Source organism: Triticum aestivum, chromosome 2D (assembly GCF_018294505.1).
Source record: "Triticum aestivum cultivar Chinese Spring chromosome 2D, IWGSC CS RefSeq v2.1, whole genome shotgun sequence".
NCBI lineage: Eukaryota > Viridiplantae > Streptophyta > Magnoliopsida > Poales > Poaceae > Triticum > Triticum aestivum.
Genome location: NC_057799.1, coordinates 239,930,907 through 239,938,992, shown reverse-complemented (window position 1 = coordinate 239,938,992; position 8,086 = coordinate 239,930,907).

Genomic DNA, 8,086 nt, shown 5'->3' with positions numbered 1-8,086 from the left:
CCTCAAGGATATCCACCAAGGCGAATGCGGCCACCACGCAGCCTCAAGATCACTTGTGGCCAAAGCTTTCCGCCATGGTTTCTTCTGGCCGACTGCTTTCGAAGATGCCAAAGAGATAGTCAAATGCTGCAAAGGATGCCAAGTCTTCAGTTCCAAGCAACACCTGCCGGCTTCCGCACTCAAGACCATCCCCCTCAACTAGCCCTTTGCCGTCTGGGGGCTGGACATGGTGGGCCCATTCAAGACAGCCGGCGGTGGCTTGACACATCTGCTTGTCGCCGTGGACAAATTTACCAAGTGGATCGAAGCGAAGCCGATCAAGAAGCTGAACGGGCCGACTGCCGTGACATTCATTGCCGACATCACTACTCGATATGGCGTGCCGCACAGCATCATCACCGACAATGGCACAAACTTTGCCAAAGGAGCACTGGCACGTTTCTGCGCGACAAAGGGCATCCGGCTGGACTTAGCATCCGTTGCCCACCCGCAGTCAAACGGCCAGGTCGAGCGAGCAAACAGCCTCGTCCTCTCTGGCATCAAGCCCCGACTGGTCATACCACTTGAGCGCTCGGCCGGCTGCTGGCTCGACGAGCTGCCGGCTGTCCTCTGGAGTCTGCGTACTACCCCAAACATGTCAACCGGCTTCACTCCGTTCTTCCTTGTATATGGTGCCGAGGCTGTGATCCCAACTGACATCGAGTTCGACTCGCCTCGGGTCACCATGTACACGGAGGCGGAGGCCAAGGAAGTGCGAGAAGACGGTGTCGACCTCCGGGAAGAAGGCCGGTTGTTAGCACTCAGCCGGTCCAACAAAGCTAGAGTACTTGCCCTCCCAACTGGCCAAGCACTTCTCCAGCCACAGATTGCAGAGCAGCTGTCCGGCTAGGAAGGCGGAAACCAAGGGAGGGCGGCAAAGGAAACAGCCGAAGGATGAAAAGAAAAGAACAAGGGAAAGCCAAACGCATGCATAATTATATTTACACATAAGGCCCCCAACAGGCCGGCAGTCAATACAGTTCGAATACACCCCTAGTGGGTGGAATTGTGCAAACTTAACAAAACACTGTTCCAAGAGTGGTAAAACAGGAAAGTAGAGGCAGTAGACTAGACTAAGGGCGCAGCAGGGGAGCCGGGCTGGTCGGTGGAGACGGCGCCGCCGGCTGGAGGAGTGGCCGGCTGGCGGGTCTCGGCTTGATCATCGCCGGCTGCACGCGGTGCACCCGCGCATGCCTTGTTGCTGGAGGCACGGTCAAGCTGAGGCTGACCGGCCGCTCCACCATCTGGCGCGGCATCTTCACCCTCCTCCTCCTCCTCGCCCTCGTCGCTGGAGTCGATCTCCTCCGCCGAGTCCTCGCCATCTGCCGGGTTCAGCCCGAACCACTCCTCCGGCTGGGCAACGCCGTTGTCGTCCACCTCAGGAGCGAAGGCCCTGGTGTCGGTGTAGTCGGCAATCGCCGAAGCCCGCTGGATGATAGCCGGCCGCGCCGGCTCCAGCTCCGTGTCAGCCTCCTGCCGCCAGGTGGCCAGCTGGTCCAGTCTCAGCTCGGGATACCAGGCCTTTCCGAACTCCAGCGCCCGCCTGGCGCCGGACCGAGCCGCAGAAGCCTTCCATGCCTCGAAGCGGCCGACCGCCACCTCCAGCCAGTCGGCAGTCCAACTGGGGGTGCGGGGAATCACCTCACCAGGCCAGAGAGTGGCCAACTCCTACGCCCCAACACGCTGGAGCCGGCGGATCATGCGGTGAGCCGGCTGGAGGCGGGCTTGAATCGCCAAGAGCTGCTCCTCCAGCGACCGGCGAGCGTTCGGCACGATCTCGGTGCCAGCCTGCCTTCGTGCCTCGCAGTGGGCCTTGACGACTTGGTTGGTGGCAGTAGAGTAGCCAAGGAAGTACTCTGCGCAAGAAAGAAAGGGAAAGAAGAGAAAAACACCAAGTCAGAAAATGAGCCAAACGGCAAGCGGCAAGCGAGGACGAAGAAGAGGGCGGCCTACCATCAACCAAGTCTTCGATCTGGCCGTAGCCGTTGATTAGTGACTGCCTCGCTTCGGCCCAGCTGGCCGCCTCTGTCTCATATTCGGCTTGGAGGGCGGCCTCGCTGTCCGGCACCGCCTTCAGGGCCGCCTTGTGGCTCTTCTCCCGGTCGGCCAACCTCTTGGCCAGGCGGTCACGCTCCTGGGCCAAGGTGTCAAACTCGGCCTCCTTAGCACGGAGGGTGGCCTGAGCCCCACCCAGCTGCTCCCTCAGACTGGCGTTGGCTGCTGCACGGATGGCAGAAAAGAAAAAAGCAATAAGGAAGAAGTCGTCAAGGAAGATCCGACCCGACTGCTCTGCAGTCGGCCCGAATCTCGGGGACTACACCAAGTGGGTGCGCTGACGTGCCCCCACGTGAGATAAAAGACGAAGCACTTACCCTGGCTCTCACATAGGTCAACATTCTTCTGGGTTAGCTCCCGAGCCTGGGAGTTGAAGGCAGCCGCGCGGAGATTGTGGTAGTCCTGCAAATCAAGCAGAGAAGCGAATAAGAACAAGATAGCAAAACAATGCCCGCTAAGAAGTTCCTAGCCGCCTACTCAGCAGCCGACTCGGAACTCGGGGACTACACCCAGTGGGTGCGCTGACGCGCCCCAACGGAAGAAACCAAGATCAAAAAAGCAAAAATAGGAAGACTAACCCGAATGGCCGCTCGCGTCACAAGGAACTCGTCATTGTATTTCCTCAGCGCTGCAGCCTCGGACTGAAGCCGGTTCCGGACGTCCTGCGCCGCCACGTTCACCATGGCCGTCCCTGCACCCGGCGTCCACCCCGAGCTGGCGCTGGCCGCCTCCACGTCCTGGGCCGACGAGCCGGAGCCCGCGGCCTTCTGCGGGTCCGATGCGGCCTTCCCCGTCCGCTGGCGCGATCGCGACTGGACCACCAGGTCCGTCCTCGCGGCCGGCTCGCCCCCGGCCGATTGCGCAGGCGGCACGTTAGGCCGGCTGCCTTGAGCCGCCCCAGTTGGCGGGGCCGGTGCCGCCTCCCTCTCCGGGACGAGGACGTCGTCCTCCCTCTCCAATCCCGGCTGGTCGCCGCCGGCTTCCTCTGGCGGGGGCTCCGGGACCTTGGGCGCCGCGACACGCAGAGGGGTGACGAGCAAGGCCCCCTCCGTTGTTGCCGCGGCCGCAGCCTGCGCTTGGGCCTTGGCCGCTGCGTCGGCGCGCACCTTCGCTGCCTCCTCCTCCTGTGCCGCCTTGGCGGCAGCCGCCCTCAACTCCTCCGCCTCCCGCTCCTCCCGCGCCTCCCGCGCGTTTCGCTCCGTCGCCGCCTGAAGCTCGGTGCGGGGGTCCACGCGGCGGGTGCTCCCAGATCCTCCCGGCGATCCAATGACGGAGGTGGCAGCAACCCGCTCAAGCGAAAGCGGAGCCCTGATTTTTGAGAAAGGGCAAGGATTCAGAAATCACCAAGGAAAGAAGAAAGAATGTACAAAGGAATATACACTTACGCCGACACCATCTGCGGCTGCTTCACCACCTTGCGGAAGCGGGCCGCCTTCGCGGCCGCCTCGTCCCGCCCGGTCGCCGCTGCCCCGCCCTTGGGCTTCTTCGGCCGGCTGCCGAACAAGCCCGACGCGGCATGGCGCTTCTGCCCGCTGCCCCGAGCAGGCGGCGCGGCGGAGGAGCCCGAGCCATGGCCGGACGCCGACTGGCGGCGGGGGACGATTTCCGCCTCATCATCATCCGGCCAGTCGTCGAAGCTGGCTCCCAGCCCGGAGCCGCCTGTTTCGCCGCCGGCTTCGCCGCCACCCGCCTCGGTGTTTTCATCCATGGCGGCCGCCCCAAGTCGTGGTCCTCCAGGTCATGCTCCGCCCGGTCGGGGAGGAATCGGCGCTCCGCCTCCGACCCGGCTGCAGGTTGAAGGAGAGGGCTCTGCCAAGGCATGCCGACTGGTCAGAGACGGCCAAAAGGAACTCGGCGATAAAACTAAGAGAAGAAAGGGAAAAAGAGAACATACCATGGGCGGAGGATGTGCACGGGAATATGGCTCCTTGCCAAACCGCCACTCTGCGGAGAGCTTGCAGTTCGCAAGGTTATTCACAATATGGGCCACCTCTTCGTGCGGCGTGTCCTTAGTGCACATCCGACACGGATCGAGTTGGCCGCTCATCTGACAGATCAGGTGAGGGCGGCTCTGAAGCGGAAGCACCCGGCACGCGACGAAGGCGGCCAGCAAGTCGGACCCAGTCAGGCCCTCTGACTGGATCATCACCCGCAGTCGGGCGACGGCCGCGGCACCAGCTTGCGATAGCGTCACAGCCCGATAGGACCACTTGGGCCGCTTCCCAGCCGGCGGGCCGGCTACGTAAGCCGACAAGTTCACGTAGTCGCCTTGTGGGGCGACGTTCTTCACGTAGAAATACGACTTCTGCCAGAGCTTCACCGACTGGATTAACGTGATGACGGGGAAGGGGTTGTCGGCCGCCGGCCTCCGTATCGCGATGAAGGCGCCGCTCTGAGCCGGCACACCCTGCATGCAGGTTCCCAACTTAGATTGGAAGAACTCCCCCAGAGCTCGAGGGTGGGGAGAACGCCAAGAAAGCCTTCGCACAAGGTGACGAAGGCGGACAGCAGCACCACCCTGTTCGGAGTGAGGTGGTGCGGCTGGAGTTGATAGAAGTCGAGGAAGGAGCGGAAGAAAGCGCTCACCGGCAAGCCGGTGCCGCGCAAGAACTGCGAGTGGAAGACTACCCACTCGCCTTCCTCCGGCTCCGGCGTGATCTCCTTCACAGGCGCGAGACGGACCCACACCTGGTCCGCGCCGGGCAACCGCCGCGTCTTGCGGAGGAACTCGATGTGGTCCATATGGACGTTGGAGCCGTCCCCGTCCCCGCCGTACTGCATGGTGGCGAGAGGCTGATGAGGAAGAGTGCGGCGGCGGAGAAAGCACGGCCCTGCGGCGGCAAAGCTGCGGGGCGGAGTGAAGATTGGTGGGACGGCGCGGCGGCGAGTCGCTGCCGCTAGGGAAAGCAGGAGGAAGAAGATGGCGGAGAGGAGAGGAGCGTGCGAGCGTCTGCCGCTTCCCCTCCTCACCCTACTTATAGCCTCATGCGGCGAAGCCGAGGAGGCGAGGCGTGGGGAGGAACGTGGGATTAACTGCGCCCACTCCCCCACGTCCCGCGATTATTGCACCCTAACGGCGTGCGGAAACCACCGCCGGAAGACGTGCGGACAGCTTTGAGCTGCAAAGAATCCGCGCCTGGGCCTAGGCATAGGAGTGGTGGGCCCTCGGCCTGCGGCGACGTCTTGTCGCGGGCGTGGGTTGGCAGGCTCTTTTCAGCCAAGGGAAGGCCACGTGGTTCGCAGGCGGCGAGCGGCCGGCCCGCAGCCCGGCGCGCGCGCCAACAGACTCCCGCCTTCCGACTTTAAAATTTTCGACAAGACGGCGCGCCCAACCGAAGCCGGCTCCCAGCTGCAGGCTCGTCAAGATAAGAAGTTGACCGAGCTTCTCGACATCCTCTCAGCCTCGAAGCCCAATCAGCTTCGGGGACTACTGTCGGAGTAAATGGCCATGGGTAGCCTAACCGACTCCCCCTGGCTCTTCGAAAAATTATCAGGCCATTCAAGCCTTCAAGCATACAAAGCATAGGGCCGCCTTCCCCCGGCCGGCTATCCCCAGGGCCGACTCCCAGAAGGCGACCCAGCCTCAGAAACCTCCCCCAAAAAAGATACGAGATAGCCGACTCTAGGGAGCCGGCCCCAAGAGGACCGACTCCCAGAAGCCGGCCATGAAGAAAGCCGACTCCCAGAAGTCGACCATGAAGAAAGCCGGCTCCCAGAAGCCGGCCAAGACTACACCCACTAAGACTGTACCCACATAACGGCGATAGGATGGGACGTGGCCGCAGTACAACCCACTACCCCCGAATCCCAGAACAGGCATGGCCACAGGGCGCCGTACGGGCCAGCCATCCCCGTCCGGCGCGGCACTGTAGCCATGTTGGCCTCGATGTCATCCACGACAGGCGACAGTACGGCCCGTAGGCGGCGGGCCCCTTTTGTCAGAGAGACACCCAAAGGCGGCCTGGCCTCCTCTAGTCGGCCAGGGGTGTGGCCGGCTCCCAATAGCCGGCTACCTCCCTCCCTCGAAGCTTGTGCCTCATTAAGGAGACAAGACGAGGTAAGGCTACAGTGAGAGCTCGCAAGGCGGCAACACTATAGCCACGCTTACCTCGACAAACCCTCGTCATCAGAGGCGAGGCAACAGTAACCAGCCGCCGACAAAGCCCCCAAGCGGTAGGGCCGGCAGCCAGCAGGACCCACCAGTCGGCGGGCCCCAATGACCGGCGGAGAAGCAGCGAGCATAGACACTGACGGCTGGGACCCGCGCCCAGCCGGATTACCATTGTACCCCTGGGGGTAGGCCTATATAAACCCCCCGGGACACCCATGCAAAGGTTGATCTCATAGAATTCCACACACCACCTAGAGAGAAAAGGAGAGCTAGCCTCGCCCTTGTTCTTCCTCTAGCCAAACAGCTCAAGGAGCGCTTGTAGCTACTTGTATTGGTCTAGTGATCATGCGGAGACCCCGCAGAGCATGACTAGGCGTGTTATCTCCACGGAGAGCCCTGAACCTGGGTCAGATCCGCCGGCGTGCATGTCTTCGCCTCATGCCATTTCTAGGCACCGGCGATGTTTTACTGGCTCACACAATGATAAGCCACCCGTTGGCATATGTCGCACCTACCACCCGACAAAACTAGCTCTACGTTTACGATGCCTGGCACATCACAAACAGCTCATGATTGTAAACCGTGTACGATAGGTAGACAATCACACACATTTAGTTTTCCCGCACCGTTTGTGATAGTGTCTGACATCACACACTCTTTGCAAACGGCAACTGTGTGCATTGTTACACACGTTTTCCCTCCGTGAACCATGTCGGATTATGATGTATATCACACACGCGATGCTTTATAGACCGTGTACGCCGTAATGACCTGCAGACCCTAATTTTACCCTAATTTAATTGATGTTATTTAAAATTGTAGCTAATTTGAACTTGAAAGTTGGCTATAGCTTTATTCATATCCATCAGGTTCAAACAACCAATGCATTATTCGATTCAGAGGTACATATGTTCAAGAATTACATAAGCACCAAATAAAGAATCAAGAACCAGGGTTCTATACTTGTACTAGTACAGATGGTAAAGAAAGAGGTGACAGCCATTCTAGTTGCTGAACAAGGTGAAGCGGAATGGCCCTATTGTGCTCTCCTGGATGCATAAGGCACGCACGACTCTAGTCCAACCCCTTGTGATGTCCGTCCACCAATCATGTAGTTTGAGAGGTAATCTTGAGTAAACTGCTTCAGGATCCACTTCAAAGGAAAAAAGATCCAGACATTATCATCTAACACAACGCATTACAGGCAGAAAGAGAAGGCTACAGAGTTCTTACTTACCATCCTGCAGTTCACTGTTGTCTTGCATTGAGTGTGAACAAATAGTTCGATTGACATCTTTTGACCCATTTTAATAGTAATCTTTATCAGTTTCCTCACTTGATGCTGGTTCATGAATATCTCATTGCCCCAATACGCAGAAAGGTTCGAAGTGTGGATCTTTGTCAATGACATATGTACCTAAAAGAACCAAGTTAATATTAGAAGCTAAACAACAATTACAAAAACACTACTGGAATAAGCTAATTTGCCATCTGCCAGCTCTTTGCCGTCTGCTAGCTGACGGCAAAGAAGCGCTTTGCCCTCAGCTACCTAAAAGCAGACGGCAAAGAAATGGCAGACGACAAAACAGGTCTTTGCCATCTGCGAGCTCTTTGCCGTGTGCTAGCAGACGGCAAAGAATCTTTGCCATCCGCTGGCAGACGGCAAAGAGAGAGGTGGCCCCCACCCCCCGCCCGTTTGGAAAAAACTTAACGCCCCACCTCTTTGTCGTCTGCTAGCAGACGGCAAAGAGACAAAAAGGCGAACGGCAAAGATTGGCAGACGGCAAAGAGGAGAGTACCAAACGGCCCGTACCCCCCCGCCCGTTACTCTCTATTCTCTCCCTCTCTCTCCTCCCCGACGCGCCCCGCAACCACATCCCA